The sequence below is a fragment of the Balaenoptera physalus genome (genome assembly GCF_965194825.1).
Source record: "Balaenoptera physalus genome assembly, chromosome: 3".
In the NCBI taxonomy this organism is placed as follows: Eukaryota; Metazoa; Chordata; class Mammalia; order Artiodactyla; family Balaenopteridae; genus Balaenoptera; species Balaenoptera physalus.
Genome location: NC_138890.1, coordinates 179,426,307 through 179,445,982, shown reverse-complemented (window position 1 = coordinate 179,445,982; position 19,676 = coordinate 179,426,307).

Sequence of the window (19,676 nt, the reverse complement as noted above, 5' to 3'; positions counted from 1 at the left end):
GGGAAGGAACCACTGAGTAACCTGTGTCTCTTTGGACTTCTTAGAAAGCACAGGGATATATGCTGCGTGTGCCCGTGGAAATGGGGTCCTGATGGAACTAGCCTTGCTTTCCCATTTTGAAAGCACCATTCATGCTGCCTTGAAGCTACTTGAAATTGACTGCTGTTGACAGGCCACTAGCCACTCTAGGCATGGCTCTCGGTAGAAAATGAGTTTTCTCTAGCTAAGCCGGGTGCTTCAATGGCCGGGGTAGAGCTCATCCTGCCACGCTCTAGAGCTAAAGGGAAACTCAACGTGAGTACTGGCCTCGAGGTAAGTCCCTGAGTAGCCGCGCAGAAAGGGAGGCATGCATCTGTTTCCATGAGGTCTTAGTCGCTGTTCTGCTTTATTTTATTTAATTTAATTTATATATTTATTTATTTTTTAAGATTTGTTTTTTGATTGATGGATTGCTATGTTGGGTGTTCGTTTCTGTGCTAGGGCTCTCTCCAGTTGCGGCAAATGGGGCCACTCTTCATCGCGGTGCGCGGGCCTCTCACTATCGCGGCCTCTCTTGTTGCGGAGCACAGGCTCCAGACGCTCAGTGTAAGTAATTGTGGCTCACTGGCCTAGCCGCTCCGCGGCATGTGGGATCTTCCCAGACCAGGGCTCGAACCCGTGTCCCCTGCATTGGCAGGCATATTCTCAACCACTGCACCACCAGAGAAGCCCCTGTTCTGCTTTATTTTAAAGGATGTACCCTTTTCAGGACTCGTAGGCCCCTCGGGTGTGCATCATTTTCCCTCCAAGATCCCTGAGTACCTCCAGACTCCTGTGGGCCTGCTGAGCAACATCGAGGCCCAAAGGTCGGTCCCTCGGAGGCCCTCTCTGTATGCTGAGTGATGGACAACACACTGCACGTTCCTTAAGGAGAGCTACATTTCCAGAGCACTGGAACAGCCTCAGGACCACATTTCTAGCCAGTGCGACGTGCCCTGGAAGTGTTCGTCACGGCCCCCGTCTGAGCTGCCATAACAAAACACTCTGCTTTGAATACTTCCAGGACCTCGTACCTGAAGGCACTCTGCTCGAGGAGAAAGTCAGCATCCTACCATGCTGTGGCACTAACGGGACACTCAGCGTGAGCACTTGTCTCGAGGTAAGGCCGTGAATTGCCGTGCAGAAGTGGAGGCGTGAAACAGTTTTCAGGAGGCCGTAGCCACTGCTCTGCATTAGTTTATTTATTTATTTATTTGTTTATCTATCGGTCTATCTATTTATTTATTTATTTAATTTATCATTTTTTTTTACTGTGTTGGATCCTCATTGCTGTATGTGAGCTTTCCCTAGTTGCAGTGAGCAGGGGCCACTCTTCGTTGTTGTGCGCGGGCTTCTCATTGCGGTGACTCCTCTTGTTGTGGAGCACAGGCTCTAAGCACGTGGACTTCAGTAGTTTTGCCATGCGGGCTCAGTCGTTATGGCTGCCGGGCTCTAGAGCGCAGGCTCAGTCGTTGTGGTGCACGGGCTTAGTTGCTCCGCAGCATGTGAGATCTTGGTGAAGAACGGCTCGAACCTATGTCCGGTGCATCGGCAGGTGGATTCCCAAACATTGTTCCACAAGAGAAGCCCCTGCTCTGCATTATTTTAATGTCAGTACGCTTTGCAGGACATCTAGGAGCCTCGCGTGAGTACCCTATTCCCTGCAAGAACACTGAGTACCTCCAAGCGCCCATGGGCCCGCTAAGCCACATCCAGGCCCGTAGCCCTCCGGACCCACTCTGTGTATGCCGAGTGTAGGGCAACACACTGCACTCTTTCCTGGGACAGCTTGATTTCCCCAGCACTACCACAGGTCCACGAACACCGTTCTAGCAGGTCCAACGTGCCGTGGAAGTCTGGCTCATTGCCCAAGTCAGAGCTGCACTGAGAAAAACCCTCGGCTTCGTATTCCATCTGGGAGTCCCTGCCTGAAGTCACCCTGCCTCCAAGAGAAAGTCGGCTTGCGTTCCGACTGCAACTAAAGCCCAGTTCCTCGGCTAACACTTCAGGCTTTTGAAGAGCCACGGGCCCGGAGGACTAGCTGGGGCGATCCTTCGTTGAGGCAGTTCGCTATTTGCAGAACACCCTGCTTCGAGGAGTTGATTCAGGGAAGGAACCACTGGGTAACCTGTGTCTCTTTGGACTTCTTAGAAAGCACCGGGATATATGCTGCGTGTGCCCTTGCAAATGGGGGCCTGATGGAACTAGCCTTGCTTTCCCATTTTGAAAGCTCCATTCATGCTGCCTTGAAGCTACTTGAAATTGACTGCTGTTGACAGGCCACTAGCCACTGTAGGCATGGCTTTCGGTAGAAAATGAGTTTTCTCTAGCTAAGCCGGCTGCTTCGATGGCCGGGGTGCAGCTCATCCTGCCACGCTCTAGAGCTAAAGGGAAACTCAACGTGAGTACTGGCCTCGAGGTAAGACCCTGAGTAGCCGCGCAGAAAGGGAGGCATGCAGCTGTTTCCAGGAGGTCTTAGTCGCTGTTCTGCTTGATTTTATTTTATTTTTTTTATTTTTTATGTTTTTTTAAGACTTATTTTTTGATTGATTGATCGCTATGTTGGGTCTTCGTTTCTGTGCTAGGGCTCTCTCCAGTTGCGGCAAATGGGGCCACTCTTCATCGCGGTGCACGGGCCTCTCACTATCGCGGCCTCTCTTGTTGCGGAGCACAGGCTCCAGACGCGCAGGGTCAGTCGTTGTGGCCCACGGGCCCAGTATCTCCGCGGCATGTGTGATCCTCTCAGACCAGGGCTCGAACCCGTGTCCCCTGCATTGGCAGGCATATTCTCAACCACTGCGCCACCAGGGAAGCCCCTGTTCTGCTTTATTTTAAAGGAAGTACCCTTTTCAGGACTCGTAGGCCCCTGGGGTGTGCATCATTTTCCCTCCAAGATCCCTGAGTACCTCCAGACTCCTGTGGACCTGCTGAGCAACATCGAGGCCCAAAGGTCGGTCCCTCGGAGGCCCTCTCTGTATGCCGAGTGATGGGCAACACACTGCACGTTCCTTAAGGACAGCTACATTTCCAGAGCACTGGAACACCCCAGGACCACATTTCCAGCCAGTGCGACGGGCCCTGGAAGTGTTCGTCACGGCCCCCGTGTGAGCTGTCATGAGAAAACACTCTGCGTAGAATTCTTCGAGGGTCTCGTACCTGAGGTCACTCTGCTCGAGGAGAAAGTCAGCATCCTAACATGCTGTGGTGCTAACGGGACACTCAGCGTGAGCACTTGCCTCAAGGTAAGGCCCTGAATTGCCGTGCAGAAGCGGAGGCGTGCAGCAGTTTTCAGGAAGCCGTAGACACTGCTCTACAGTAGTTTATTTAATTATTTATTTGTTTATCTATCTGTCTATCTATCTATTTATTTATTTATTTAATTTATCATTTTTTTTGACTGTGCTGGGTCCTCGTTGCTGCATGTGAGCTTTCTCTAGTTGCAGCGAGCGGGGGCTACTCTTCGTTGCGGTGCGCGGGCTTCTCATTGCGGTGACTCCTCTTGTTGTGGAGCTCAGGCTCTAAGCAGGTGGACTTCAGTAGTTGTGGCATGCGGGCTCAGTCGTTGTGGCTGCCGGGCTCTAGAGCGCAGGCTCAGTCGTTGTGGTGCACGGGCTTAGTTGCTCCGCAGCATGTGAGATCTTGGTGAACCATGGCTGGAACCCATGTCCCCTTCATCGGCAGGTGGATTGCCAAACATTGCACCACAAGGGAAGCCCCTGCTCTGCATTATTTTAATGTCAGTACGCTTTGCAGGACATCTAGGAGCCTCGCGTGGGCACCCTATTTCCTGCAAGAACACTGTGTACCCCCAGGCCCCCATGGGCCCGCTAAGCCACATCCAGGCCCAGAGCCCTTCGGAGCCACTCTGTGTATGCCGAGTGTGGGGCAACACACTGCACACCTTCTTGGGACAGCTTGATTTCCCCAGCACTTGAACAGGTCCACGGACACCGTTCTAGTAGGTCTAACGTGCCGTGCAAGTCTGGCTCATTGCCCAAATCTGAGCTGCACTGAGAAAAATCCTCGGCTTCGTATTCCATCTGGGAGTACCTGCCTGCAGTCACCCTGCCTCCAAGAGAAAGTCGGCTTGCATTCCGACTCCAACTAAAGCCCAGTTCCTCGGCTAACACTTCAGGCTTTTGAAGAGTCACGGGCCCGGAGGCCTAGCTGGGGCGTTCCTTCGTTGAGGCAGTTCGCTATTTGCAGAACACCCTGCTTCGAGGAGTTGATTCAGGGAAGGAAACACTGGGTAACCTGTGTCTCTTTGGACTTCTTAGAAAGCACCGGGATATATGCTGCGTGTGCCCTTGGAAATGGGGGCCTGATGGAACTAGCCTTGCTTTCCCATTTTGAAAGCTCCATTCATGCTGCCTTGAAGCTACTTGAAATTGACTGCTGTTGACAGGCCCCTAGCCACTGTAGGCATGGCTCTCGGTAGAAAATGAGTTTTCTCTAGCTAAGCAGGCTGCTTCGATCGCCGGGGTGGAGCTCATCCTGCCACACTCTAGAGCTAAAGGGAAACTCAACGTGAGTACTGGCCTCGAGGTAAGACCCTGAGTAGTGGCGCAGAAAGGGAGGCATGCAGCTGTTTCCAGGAGTTCTTAGTCGCTGTTCTGCTTGATTTTATTTTTTATTTTTTTTTAAGATTTATTTTTTGATTGATTGATCGCTATGTTGGGTCTTCGTTTCTGTGCTAGAGCTCTCTCCAGTTGCGGCAAATGGGGCCACTCTTCATCGCGGTGCGCGGGCCTCTCACTATCGCGGACTCTCTTGTTGCGGAGCACAGGCTCCAGACGCGCAGGTTCAGTCGTTGTGGCCCACGGGCCTAGTTTCTCCGCGGCATGTGTGATCCTCTCAGACCAGTGCTCGAACCCGTGTTCCCTGCATTGGCAGGCATATTCTCAACCACTGCGCCACCAGGGAAGCCCCTGTTCTGCTTTATTTTAAAGGAAGTACCCTTTTCAGGACTCGTAGGCCCCTCGGGTGTGCCTAATTTTCCCTCCAAGCACCCTGAGTACCTCCAGACACCTGTGGGGCTGCTGAGCAACATCGAGGCCAAAGGTCGGTCCCTCGGAGGCCCTCTGTGTATGCCGAGTGATGCGCAACACACTGCACGTTCCTTAAGGACAGCTACATTTCCAGAGCAGTGGAACAACCTCAGGACCACATTTCTAGCCAGTGGGACGTGCCCTGGAAGTGTTCGTCACGGCCCCCGTCTGAGCTGACATGAGAAAACACTCTGTGTAGAATTCTTTGAGGGCCTCGTACCTGAAGTCACTCTGCTCGAGGAGAAAGTCAGCATCCTACCATGCTGTGGCGCTAACGGGACACTCAGCGTGAGCACTTGCCTCAAGGTAAGGCCCTGAATTGCCGTTCAGAAGCGGAGGCGTGCAGCAGTTTTCAGGAGGCCGTAGCCACTGCTCTGCATTAGTTTATTTATTTATTTATTTGTTTATCTATCTATCTATTTATATATTTATTTAATATATCATTTTTTTTTTTTTACTGTGTTGGGTCGTCGTTGCTGCATGTGAGCTTTCTCTAGTTGCAGCGATCGGGGGCTATTCTTCGTTGCGGTGCGCGGGCTTCTCATTGCGGTGACTCCTCTTGTTGTGGAGCACAGGCTCTAGGCACGTGGATTTCATTAGTTCTGGCATGCGGGCTCAGTCGTTGTGGCTCCCGGGCTCTAGAGCGCAGGCTCAGTCGTTGTGGTTCACGGGCTTAAGTGCTCCGCAGCATGTGAGATCTTGGTGGAACAGGGCTCGAACCCATGTCCGCTGCATCGGCAGGTGGATTCCCAAACATTGCACCACAAGGGAAGCCCCTGCTCTGCATTATTTTAATGTCAGTATGCTTTGCAGGACATCTAGGAGCCTCGCATGGGCACCCTATTTCCTGCAAGAACACTGAGTACCCCGAGGCCCCCATGGATCCGCTAAGCCACATCCAGGCCCATAGCCCTTCGGAGCCACTCTGTGTATGCCGAGTGTAGGGCAACACACTGCACTCCTTCTTGGGACAGCTTGAATTCCCCAGCACTCGAACAGGTCCACGAACACCGTTCTAGCAGGTCCAACGTGCCATGCAAGTCTGGCTCATTGCCCAAGTCTGAGCTGCACTGAGAAAAACCCTCGGCTTCATATTCCATCTGGGAGTCCCTGCCTGAAGTCACCCTGCCTCCAAGAGAAAGTCGGCTTGCGTTCCGACTGCAACTAAAGCCCAGTTCCTCGGGTAACACTTCAGGCTTTTGAAGAGCCACGGGCCCGGAGGCCTAGCTGGGGCGTTCCTTCGTTGAGGCAGTTCGCTATTTGCAGAACACCCTGCTTCGAGGAGTTGATTCAGGGAAGGAACCACTGGGTAACCTGTGTCTCTTTGGACTTCTTAGAAAGCACCGGGATATATGCTGCGTGTGCCCTTGGAAATGGGGGCCTGATGGAACTAGCCTTGCTTTGCCATTTTGAAAGCTCCATTCATGCTGCCTTGAAGCTACTTGAAATTGACTGCTGTTGACAGGCCACTAGCCACTGTAGGCATGGCTCTGGGTAGAAAATGAGTTTTCTCTAGCTAAGCCGGCTGCTTCGATGGCCGGGGTGGAGCTCATCCTGCCACGCTCTAGAGCTAAAGGGAAACTCAACGTGAGTACTGGCCTCGAGGTAAGTCCCTGAGTAGCCGCGCAGAAAGGGAGGCATGCCGCTGTTTCTATGAGGTCTTAGTCGCTGTTCTGCTTGATTTTATTTTATTTTATTTTTTTTAATTTTTTTTTAAGATTTGTTTTTTGATTGATTGATCGCTATGTTGGGTCTTCGTTTCTGTGCTAGGGCTCTCTCCAGTTGCGGCAAATGGGGCCACTCTTCATCGCCGTGCCCGGGACTCTCACTATCGCGGCCTCTCTTGTTGCGGAGCACAGGCTCCAGATGCGCACGTTCAGTCATTGTGGCCCACGGGCCCAGTTTCTCCGCTGCATGTGTGATCCTCTCAGACCAGGGCTCGAACCCGTGTCCCCTGCATTGGCAGGCATATTCTCAACCACTGCGCCACCAGGGAAGCCCCTGTTCTGCTTTATTTTAAAAGAAGTACCCTTTTCAGGACTCGTAGGCCCCTCGGGTGTGCATCATTTTCCCTCCAAGAACCCTGAGTACCTGCAGACTCCTGTGGGGCTGCTGAGCAACATCGAGGCCCAAAGGTCGGTCCCTCGGAGGCCCTCTGTGTATGCCGAGTGATGGGCAACACACTGCACGTTCCTTAAGGACAGCTACATTTCCAGAGCACTGGAACAGCCTCAGGACCACATTTCTAGCCAGTGCGACGTGCCCTGGAAGTGTTCGTCACGGCCCCCGTCTGAGCAGCCATGAGAAAACACTCTGTGTAGAATTCTTCGAGGGCCTCGTACCTGAAGTCACTCTGCTCGAGGAGAAAGTCAGCATCCTACCATGCTGTGGCGCTAACGGGACACTCAGCGTGAGCACTTGCCTCAAGGTAAGGCCCTGAATTGCCGTTCAGAAGCGGAGGCGTGCAGCAGTTTTCAGGAGGCCGTAGCCACTGCTCTGCATTAGTTTATTTATTTATTTATTTGTTTATCTATCTATCTATTTATTTATTTATTTAATATATCATTTTTTTTTTTACTGTGTTGGGTCGTTGTTGCTGCATGTGAGCTTTCTCTAGTTGCAGCGAGCGGGGTCTACTCTTCGTTGCGGTGCGCGGGCTTCTCATTGCGGTGACACCGCTTGTTGTGGAGCACAGGCTCTAGGCACGTGGATTTCATTAGTTCTGGCATGCGGGCTCAGTCGTTGTGGCTCCCGGGCTCTAGAGCGCAGGCTCAGTCGTTGTGGTTCACGGGCTTAAGTGCTCCGCAGCATGTGAGATCTTGGTGGACCAGGGCTCGAACCCATGTCCGCTGCATCGGCAGGTGGATTCCCAAACATTGCACCACAAGGGAAGCCCCTGCTCTGCATTATTTTAATGTCAGTATGCTTTGCAGGACATCTAGGAGCCTCGCATGGGCACCCTATTTCCTGCAAGAACACTGAGTACCCCGAGGCCCCCATGGGCCCGCTAAGCCACATCCAGGTCCATAGCCCTTCGGAGCCACTCTGTGTATGCCGAGTGTAGGGCAACACACTGCACTCCTTCTTGGGACAGCTTGAATTCCCCAGCACTCGAACAGGTCCACGAACACCTTTCTAGCAGGTCCAACGTGCCGTGCAAGTCTGGCTCATTGCCCAAGTCTGAGCTGCACTGAGAAAAACCCTCGGCTTCGTATTCCATCTGGGAGTCCCTGCCTGAAGTCACCCTGCCTCCAAGAGAAAGTCGGCTTGCGTTCCGAGTGCAACTAAAGCCCAGTTCCTCGGGTAACACTTCAGGCTTTTGAAGAGCCACGGGCCCGGAGGCCTAGCTGGGGCGTTCCTTCGTTGAGGCAGTTCGCTATTTGCAGAACACCCTGCTTCGAGGAGTTGATTCAGGGAAGGAACCACTGGGTAACCTGTGTCTCTTTGGACTTCTTAGAAAGCACCGGGATATATGCTGCGTGTGCCCTTGGAAATGGGGGCCTGATGGAACTAGCCTTGCTTTGCCATTTTGAAAGCTCCATTCATGCTGCCTTGAAGCTACTTGAAATTGACTGCTGTTGACAGGCCACTAGCCACTGTAGGCATGGCTCTGGGTAGAAAATGAGTTTTCTCTAGCTAAGCAGGCTGCTTCGATGGCCGGGGTGGAGCTCATCCTGCCACGCTCTAGAGCTAAAGGGAAACTCAACGTGAGTACTGGCCTCGAGGTAAGTCCCTGAGTAGCCGCGCAGAAAGGGAGGCATGAAGCTGTTTCCATGAGGTCTTAGTCGCTGTTCTGCTTGATTTTATTTTATTTTATTTTTTTTAATTTTTTTTTAAGATTTATTTTTTGATTGATTGATCGCTATGTTGGGTCTTCGTTTCTGTGCTAGGGCTCTCTCCAGTTGCGGCAAATGGGGCCACTCTTCATCGCCGTGCCCGGGACTCTCACTATCGCGGCCTCTCTTGTTGCGGAACACAGGCTCCAGATGCGCAGGTTCAGTCATTGTGGCCCACGGGCCCAGTTTCTCCGCGGCATGTGTGATCCTCTCAGACCAGGGCTCGAACCCGTGTCCCCTGCATTGGCAGGCATATTCTCAACCACTGCGCCACCAGGGAAGCCCCTGTTCTGCTTTATTTTAAAAGAAGTACCCTTTTCAGGACTCGTAGGCCCCTCGGGTGTGCATCATTTTCCCTCCAAGAACCCTGAGTACCTCTAGACTCCTGTGGGCCTGCTGAGCAACATCGAGGCCCAAAGGTCGGTCCCTCGGAGGCCCTCTGTGTATGCCGAGTGATGGGCAACACACTGCACGTTCCTTAAGGACAGCTACATTTCCAGAGCACTGGAACAGCCTCAGGACCATATTTCTAGCCAGTGCGACGTGCCCTGGAAGTGTTCGTCACAGCCCCCGTCTGAGCTGCCATGAGAAAACACCCTGCGTAGAATTTTTCGAGGGCCTCGTACCTGAAGTCACTCTGCTCGAGGAGAAAGTGAGAATCCTACCATGCTGTGGCGCTAACGGGACACTAAGCCTGAGCACTTGCCTCAAGGTAAGGCCCTGAATTGCCGTGCAGAAGCGGAGGCCTGCAGCAGTTTTCAGGAGGCCGTAGCCACTGCTCTGCATTAGTTTATTTATTTATTTATTTCTTTATCTATCTATTTATTTATTTATTTAATATATCATTTTTTTTTTTACTGTGTTGGGTCGTCGTTGCTGCATGTGAGCTTTCTCTAGTTGCAGCCAGCGGGGGCTACTCTTTGTTGCGGTGCGCGGGCTTCTCATTGCGGTGACTCCTCTTGTTGTGGAGCACAGGCTCTAGGGGCGTGGACTTCATTAGTTCTGGCATGCGGGCTCAGTCGTTGTGGCTCCCGGGCTCTAGAGCGAAGGCTCAGTCGTTGTGGTTCACGGGCTTAAGTACTCCGCAGCATGTGAGATCTTGGTGGACCAGGGCTCGAACCCATATCCGCTGCATCGGCAGGTGGATTCCCAAACATTGCACCACAAGGGAAGCCCCTGCTCTGCATTATTTTAATGTCAGTACGCTTTGCAGGACATCTAGGAGCCTCGTGTGGGCACCCTATTTCCTGCAAGAACACTGAGTACCCCGAGGCCCCCATGGGCCCGCTAAGCCACATCCAGGCCCATAGCCCTTCGGAGCCACTCTGTGTATGCCGAGTGTAGGGCAACACACTGCACTCCTTCTTGGGACAGCTTGAATTCCCCAGCACTCAAACAGGTCCACGAACACCGTTCTAGCAGGTCCAACGTGCCGTGCAAGTCTGGCTCATTGCCCAAGTCTGAGCTGCACTGAGAAAAACCCTCGGCTTCGTATTCCATCTGGGAGGCTCTGCCTGAAGTTTCCCTGCCTCCAAGAGAAAGTCGGCTTGCGTTCCGACTGCAACTAAAGCCCAGTTCCTCGGGTAACACTTCAGGCTTTTGAAGAGCCACGGGCCCGGAGGCCTAGCTGGGGCGTTCCTTCGTTGAGGCAGTTCGCTATTTGCAGAACACCCTGCTTCGAGGAGTTGATTCAGGGAAGGAACCACTGGGTAACCTGTGTCTCTTTGGACTTCTTAGAAAGCACCGGGATATATGCTGCGTGTGCCCTTGGAAATGGGGGCCTGATGGAACTAGCCTTGCTTTCCCATTTTGAAAGCTCCATTCATGCTGCCTTGAAGCTACTTGAAATTGACTGCTGTTGACAGGCCACTAGCCACTGTAGGCATGGCTCTGGGTAGAAAATGAGTTTTCTCTAGCTAAGCCGGCTGCTTCGATGGCCGGGGTGGAGCTCATCCTGCCACGCTCTAGAGCTAAAGGGAAACTCAACGTGAGTACTGGCCTCGAGGTACGGCCCTGAGTAGCCACGCAGAAAGGGAGGCATGCAGCTGTTTCCATGAGGTCTTAGTCGCTGTTCTGCTTGATTTTATTTTATTTTATTTTTTTTAATTTTTTTTTAAGATTTATCTTTTGATTGATTGATCGCTATGTTGGGTCTTCGTTTCTGTGCTAGGGCTCTCTCCAGTTGCGGGAAACGGGCCACTCTTCATCGCGGTGCGCGGGCCTCTCACTATCGCGGCTTCTCTTGTTGCGGAGCACAGGCTCCAGACGCGCAGGTTCAGTCATTGTGGCCCACGGGCCCAGTTTCTCCGTGGCATGTGTGATCCTCTCAGACCAGGGCTCGAACCCGTGTCCCCTGCATTGGCAGGCATATTCTCAACCACTGCGCCACCAGGGAAGCCCCTGTTCTGCTTTATTTTAAAAGAAGTACCCTTTTCAGGACTCGTAGGCCCCTCGGGTGTGCATCATTTTCCCTCCAAGAACCCTGAGTACCTCCAGACTCCTGTGGGCCTGCTGAGCAACATCGAGGCCCAAAGGTCGGTCCCTCGGAGGCCCTCTGGGTATGCCGAGTGATGGGCAACACACTGCACGTTCCTTAAGGACAGCTACATTTCCAGAGCACTGGAACAGCCTCAGGACCACATTTCTAGCCAGTGCGACGTGCCCTGGAAGTGTTCGTCACAGCCCCCGTCTGAGCTGCCATGAGAAAACACCCTGCGTAGAATTCTTCGAGGGCCTCGTACATGAAGTCACTCTGCTCGAGGAGAAAATCAGCATCCTACCATGCTGTGGCCCTAAAGGGACACTAAGCCTGAGCACTTGCCTCAAAGTAAGGCCCTGAATTGCCGTGCAGAAGCGGAGGCATGCAGCAGTTTTCAGGAGGCCGTAGCCACTGCTCTGCATTAGTTTATTTATTTATTTATTTGTTTATCTATCTATTTATTTATTTATTTAATATATCATTTTTTTTTTTACTGTGTTGGGTCGTCGTTGCTGCATGTGAGCTTTCTCTAGTTGCAGCGAGCGGGGGCTACTCTTCGTTGCGGTGCGTGGGCTTCTCATTGCGGTGACTCCTCTTGTTGTGGAGCACAGGCTCTAGGCGCATGGACTTCATTAGTTCTGGCATGCGGGCTCAGTCGTTGTGGCTCCCGGGCTCTAGAGCGCAGGCTCAGTCGTTGTGGTTCACGGGCTTAAGTACTCCGCAGCATGTGAGATCTTGGTGGACCAGGTCTCGAACCCATATCCGCTGCATTGGCAGGTGGATTCCCAAACATTGCACCACAAGGGAAGCCCCTGCTCTGCATTATTTTAATGTCAGTACGCTTTGCAGGACATCTAGGAGCCTCACGTGGGGACCCTATTACCTGCAAGAACACTGAGTACCCCGAGGCCCCCATGGGCCCGCTAAGCCACATCCAGGCCCATAGCCCTTCGGAGCCACTCTGTGTATGCCGAGTGTAGGGCAACACACTGCACTCCTTCTTGGGACAGCTTGAGTTCCCCAGCACTCGAACAGGTCCACGAACACCGTTCTAGCAGGTCCAACGTGCCGTGCAAGTCTGGCTCATTGCCCAAGTCTGAGCTGCACTGAGAAAAACCCTCGGCTTCGTATTCCATCTGGGAGTCCCTGCCTGAAGTCACCCTGCCTCCAAGAGAAAGACGGCTCGCGTTCCGAGTGCAACTAAAGCCCAGTTCCTCGGGTAACACTTCAGGCTTTTGAAGAGCCACGGGTCCGGAGGCCTAGCTGGGGCGCTCCTTCGTTGAGGCAGTTCGCTATTTGCAGAACACCCTGCTTCGAGGAGTTGATTCAGGGAAGGAACCACTAGGTAACCTGTATCTCTTTGGACTTCTTAGAAAGCACCGGGATATATGCTGCGTGTGCCCTTGGAAATGGGGGCCTGATGGAACTAGCCTTGCTTTGCCATTTTGAAAGCTCCATTCATGCTGCCTTGAAGCTACTTGAAATTGACTGCTGTTGACAGGCCACTAGCTACTGTAGGCATGGCTCTGGGTAGAAAATGAGTTTTCTCTAGCTAAGTCGGCTGCTTCGATGGCCGGGGTGGAGCTCATCCTGCCACGCTCTAGAGCTAAAGGGAAACTCAACGTGAGTACTGGCCTCGAGGTACGGCCCTGAGTAGCCGCGCAGAAAGGGAGGCATGCAGCTGTTTCCATGAGGTCTTAGTCGCTGTTCTGCTTGATTTTATTTTATTTTATTTTTTTTAATTTTTTTTTAAGATTTATCTTTTGATTGATTGATCGCTATGTTGGCTCTTCCTTTCTGTGCTAGGGCTGTCTCCAGTTGCGGCAAATGGGGCCACTCTTCATCGCGGTGCCCGGGCCTCTCACTATCGCGGCCTCTCTTGTTGCGGAGCACAGGCTCCAGATGCGCAGGTTCAGTCATTGTGGCCCACGGGCCCAGTTTCTCCGCGGCATGTGTGATCCTCTCAGATCAGGGCTCGAACCCGTGTCCCCTGCATTGGCAGGCATATTCTCAACCACTGCGCCACCAGGGAAGCCCCTGTTCTGCTTTATTTTAGAAGCAGTACCCTTTTCAGGACTCGTAGGCCCCTCGGGTGTGCATCATTTTCCCTCCAAGAACCCTGAGTACCTCCAGACTCCTGTGGGCCTGCTGAGCAACATCGAGGCCCAAAGGTCGGTCCCTCGGAGGCCCTCTGTGTATGCTGAGTGATGGGCAACACACTGCACGTTCCTTAAGGACAGCTACATTTCCAGAGCACTGGAACAGCCTCAGGACCACATTTCTAGCCAGTGCGACGTGCCCTGGAAGTGTTCGTCACAGCCCCCGTCTGAGCTGCCATGAGAAAACACCCTGCGTAGAATTCTTCGAGGGCCTCGTACCTGAAGTCACTCTGCTCGAGGAGAAAGTCAGCATCCTACCATGCTGTGGCGCTAATGGGACACTAAGCCTGAGCACTTGCGTCAAGTTAAGGCCCTGAATTGCCGTGCAGAAGCGGAGGCGTGCAGCAGTTTTCAGGAGGCCGTAGCCACTGCTCTGCATTAGTTTATTTATTTATTTATTTGTTTATCTATCTATTTATTTATTTATTTAATATATCATTTTTTTTTTTACTGTGTTGGGTCGTCGTTGCTGCATGTGAGCTTTCTCTAGTTGCAGCGAGCGGGGGCTACTGTTCGTTGCGGTGCGCGGGCTTCTCATTGCGGTGACTCCTCTTGTTGTGGAGTACAGGTTCTAGGGGCGTGGACTTCATTAGTTCTGGCATGCGGGCTCAGTCGTTGTGGCTCCCGGGCTCTAGAGCGAAGGCTCAGTCGTTGTGGTTCACGGGCTTAAGTACTCCGCAGCATGTGAGATCTTGGTGGACCAGGTCTCGAACCCATATCCGCTGCATTGGCAGGTGGATTCCCAAACATTGCACCACAAGGGAAGCCCCTGCTCTGCATTATTTTAATGTCAGTACGCTTTGCAGGACATCTAGGAGCCTCGCGTGGGCACCCTATTTCCTGCAAGAACACAGAGTACCCCGAGGCCCCCATGGGCCCGCTAAGCCACATCCAGGCCCATAGCCCTTCGGAGCCACTCTTTGTATACCGAGTGTAGGGCAACACACTGCACTCCTTCTTGGGAGAGTTTGAGTTCCCCAGCACTCGAACAGGTCCATGAACACCGTTCTAGCAGGTCCAACGTGCCGTGCAAGTCTGGCTCATTGCCCAAGTCTGAGCTGCACTGAGAAAAACCCTCGGCTTCGTATTCCATCTGGGAGTCCCTGCCTGAAGTCACCCTGCCTCCAAGAGAAAGTCGGCTTGCGTTCCGAGTGCAACTAAAGCCCAGTTCCTCGGGTAACATTTCAGGCTTTTGAAGAGCTACGGGCCCGGAGGCCTAGCTGGGGCGTTCCTTGGTTGAGGCAGTTCGCTATTTGCAGAACACCCTGCTTCGAGGAGTTGATTCAAGGAAGGAAGCACTGGGTAACCTGTGTCTCTTTGGACTTCTTAGAAAGCACCGGGATATATGCTGCGTGTGCCCTTGGAAATGGGGGCCTGATGGAACTAGCCTTGCTTTCCCATTTTGAAAGCTCCATTCATGCCGCCTTGAAGCTACTTGAAATTGACTGCTGTTGACAGGCCACTAGCCACTGTAGGCATGGCTCTGGGTAGAAAATGAGTTTTCTCTAGCTATGCTGGCTGCTTCGATGGGCGGGGTGGAGCTCATCCTGCCACGCTCTAGAGCTAAAGGGAAACTCAACGTGAGTACTGGCCTCGAGGTACGGCCCTGAGTAGCCGCGCAGAAAGGGAGGCATGCAGCTGTTTCCATGAGGTCTTAGTCGCTGTTCTGCTTGATTTTATTTTATTTTTTTATTTTTTATTTTTTTTTAAGTTTTATTTTTTGATTGATTGATCGCTATGTTGGGTCTTCATTTCTGTGCTAGGGCTCTCTCCAGTTGCGGCAAATGGGGCCACTCTTCATCGCGGTGCGCGGGCCTCTCACTATCGCGGCCTCTCTTGTTGTGGAGCACAGGCTCCAGACGCGCAGGTTCAGTCATTGTGGCCCACGGGCCCAGTTTCTCCGCGGTATGTGTGATCCTCTCAGACCAGGGCTCGAACCCGTGTCCCCTGCATTGGCAGGCATATTCTCAACCACTGCGTCACCAGGGAAGCCCCTGTTCTGCATTATTTTATAGGAAGTACCCTTTTCAGGACTCGTAGGCCCCTCGGGTGTGCATCATTTTCCCTTCAAGAATCCTGAGTACCTCCAGACTCCTGAGCGCCTGCTGAGCAACATCGAGGCCCAAAGGTCGGTCTCTCGGACGCTCGCTGTGTATGCCGAGTGATGGGCAACACACTGCCTGTTCCGTAAGGAGAGCTACATTTCCAGAGCACTGGAACAGCCCCAGGACCACATTTCTAGCCAGTGCGACGTGCCCTGGAAGTGTTCGTCACGGCCCCCGTCTGAGCTGCCATGAGAAAACACTCTTCGTAGAATTCTTCGAGGGCCTCGTACCTGAAGTCACTCTGCTCGAGGAGAAAGTCAGCATCCTACCATGCTGTGGCGCTAACGGGACACTCAGCGTGAGCACTTGCCTCAAGGTAAGGCCCTGAATTGCCGTGCAGAAGCGGAGGCGTGCAGCAGTTTTCAGGAGGCCGTAGCCACTGCTCTGCATTAGTTTATTTATTTATTTATTTGTTTATCTATCTATTTATTTATTTAGTTATTTAATATATCATTTTTTTTTTACTGTGTTGGGTCGTCGTTGCTGCATGTGAGCTTTCTCTAGTTGCAGCGAGCGGGGGCTACTCTTCGTTGCGGTGCGCGGGCTTCTAATTGCGGTGACTCCTCTTGTTGTGGAGCACAGGCTCTAGGCACGTGCACTTCATTAGTTCTGGCATGCAGGCTCAGTCGTTGTGGCTCCCGGGCTCTAGAACGCAGGCTCAGTCGTTGCGGTTCACGGGCTTAAGTACTCCGCAGCATGTGAGATCTTGGTGGACCAGGGCTCGAACCCATATCCTCTGCATCGGCAGGTGGATTCCCAAACATTGCACCACAAGGGAAGCCCCTCCTCTGCATTATTTTAATGTCAGTACGCTTTGCAGGACATCTAGGAGCCTCGCGTGGGCACCCTATTTCCTGCAAGAACACTGAGTACCCCGAGGCCCCCATGGGCCCGCTAAGCCACATCCAGGCCCATAGCCCTTCGGAGCCACTCTTTGTATGCCGAGTGTAGGGCAACACACTGCACTCCTTCTTGGGACAGCTTGAATTCCCCAGCACTCGAACAGGTCCACGAACACCGTTCTAGCAGGTCCAACGTGCCGTGCAAGTCTGGCTCATTGCCCAAGTCTGAGCTGCACTGAGAAAAACCATCGGCTTCGTATTCCATCTGGGAGTCTCTGCCTGAAGTCTCCCTACCTCCAAGAGAAAGTCGGCTTGCGTTCCGACTGCAACTAAAGCCCAGTTCCTCGGGTAACACTTCAGGCATTTGAAGAGCCACAGGCCCGGAGGCCTAGCTGGGGCGTTCCTTCGTTGAGGCAGTTCGCTATTTGCAGAACACCCTGCTTCGAGGAGTCGATTCAGGGAAAGAACCACTGGGTAACCTGGGTCTCTTTGGACTTCTTAGAAAGCACCGGGATATATGCTGCGTGTGCCCTTGGAAATGGGGGCCTGATGGAACTAGCCTTGCTTTGCCATTTTGAAAGCTGCATTCATGCTGCCTTGAAGCTACTTGAAATTGACTGCTGTTGACAGGCCACTAGCCACTGTAGGCATGGCTCTGGGTAGAAAATGAGTTTTCTCTAGCTAAGCCGGCTGCTTCGATGGCCGGGGTGGAGCTCATCCTGCCACGCTCTAGAGCTAAAGGGAAACTCAACGTGAGTACTGGCCTCGAGGTACGGCCCTGAGTAGCCGCGCAGAAAGGGAGGCATGCAGCTGTTTCCATGAGGTCTTAGTCGCTGTTCTGCTTGATTTTATTTTATTTTATTTTTTTTTAAGATTTATCTTTTGATTGATTGATCGCTATGTTGGCTCTTCGTTTCTGTGCTAGGGCTCTCTCCAGTTGCGGCAAATGGGGCCACTCTTCATCGCGGTGCGCGGGCCTCTCACTATCGCGGCCTCTCTTGTTGCGGAGCACAGGCTCCAGACGCGCAGGTTCAGTCATTGTGGCCCACGGGCCCAGTTTCTCCGCGGCATGTGTGATCCTCTCAGACCAGGGCTCGAACCCGTGTCCCCTGCATTGGCAGGCATATTCTCAACCACTGCGCCACCAGGGAAGCCCCTGTTCTGCTTTATTTTAAAAGAAGTCCCCTTTTCAGGACTCGTAGTCCCCTCGGGTGTGCATCATTTTCCCTCCAAGAACCCTGAGTACCTCCAGACTCCTGTGGGCCTGCTGAGCAACATCGAGGCCCAGAGATCGGTCCCTCGGAGGCCCTCTGTGTATGCCGAGTGATGGGCAACACACTGCACGTTCCTTAAGGAGAGCTACATTTCCAGAACACTGGAACAGCCTCAGGACCACATTTCTAGCCAGTGCGACGTGCCCTGGAAGTGTTTGTCACAGCCCCCGTCTGAGCTGCCATGAGAAAACACCCGGCGTAGAATTCTTCGAGGGACTCGTACCTGAAGTCACTCTGCTCGAGGAGAAAGTCAGCATCCTACCATGCTGTGGCGCTAACGGGACACTAAGCCTGAGCACTTGCCTCAAGTTAAGGCCCTGAATTGCCGTGCAGAAGCGGAGGCGTGCAGCAGTTTTCAGGAGGCCGTAGCCACTGCTCTGCATTAGTTTATTTATTTATTTATTTGTTTATCTATCTATCTATTTATTTATTTATTTAATATATCATTTTTTTTTTACTGTGTTGGGTCGTCGTTGCTGCATGTGAGCTTTCTCTAGTTGCAGCGAGCGGGGGCTACTCTTCGTTGCGGTGCGCGGGCTTCTCATTGCGGTGACTCCTCTTTTTGTGGAACACAGGCTCTAGGCACGTGGACTTCATTAGTTCTGGCATGCGGGCTCAGTCGTTGTGGCTCCCGGGCTCTAGAGCGAAGGCTCAGTCGTTGTGGTTCACGGGCTTAAGTACTCCGCAGCATGTGAGATCTTGGTGGACCTGGGCTCGAACCCATATCCGCTGCATCGGCAGGTGGATTCCCAAACATTGCACCACAAGGGAAGCCCCTGCTCTGCATTATTTTAATGTCAGTATGCTTTGCAGGACATCTAGGAGCCTCACGTGGGCACCCTATTTCCTGCAAGAACACTGAGTACCCCGAGGCCCCCATGGGCCCGCTAAGCCACATCCAGGCCCATAGCCCTTCGGAGCCACTCTGTGTATGCCGAGTGTAGGGCAACACACTGCACTCCTTCTTGGGACAGCTTGAATTCCCCAGCACTCAAACAGGTCCACGAACACCGTTCTAGCAGGTCCAATGTGCCGTGCAAGTCTGGCTCATTGCCCAAGTCTGAGCTGCACTGAGAAAAACCCTCGGCTTCGTATTCCATCTGGGATTCCCTGCCTGAAGTCTCCCTGCCTCCAAGAGAAAGTCGGCTTGCGTTCCGAGTGCAACTAAAGCCCAGTTCCTCGGGTAACCCTTCAGGCTTTTGAAGAGCCACGGGCCCGAAGGCCTAGCTGGGGCGTTCCTTCATTGAGGCAGTTCGCTCTTTGCAGAACACCCTGCTTCGAGGAGTTGATTCAGGGAAGGAACCACTGGGTAACTTGTGTCTCTTTGGACTTCTTAGAAAGCACCGGGATATATGCTGCGTGTGCCCTTGGAAATGGGGGCCTGATGGAACTAGCCTTGCTTTGCCATTTTGAAAGCTCCATTCATGCTGCCTTGAAGCTACTTGAAATTGACTGCTGTTGACAGGCCACTAGCCACTGTAGGCATGGCTCTGGGTAGAAAATGAGTTTTCTCTAGCTAAGCCGGCTGCTTCGATGGCCGGGGTGGAGCTCATCCTGCCACGCTCTAGAGCTAAAGGGAAACTCAACGTGAGTACTGGCCTCGAGGTACGGCCCTGAGTAGCCGCGCAGAAAGGGAGGCATGCAGCTGTTTCCATGAGGTCTTAGTCGCTGTTCTGCTTGATTTTATTTTATTTTATTTTATTTTATTTTTTTTTAAGATTTATCTTTTGATTGATTGATCGCTATGTTGGGTCTTCGTTTCTGTGCTAGGGCTCTCTCCAGTTGCGGCAAATGGGGCCACTCTTCATCGCGGTGCACGGGCCTCTCACTATCGCGGCCTCTCTTGATGCGGAACACAGGCTCCAGACGCGCAGGTTCAGTCATTGTGGCCCACGGGCCCAGTTTCTCCGTGGCA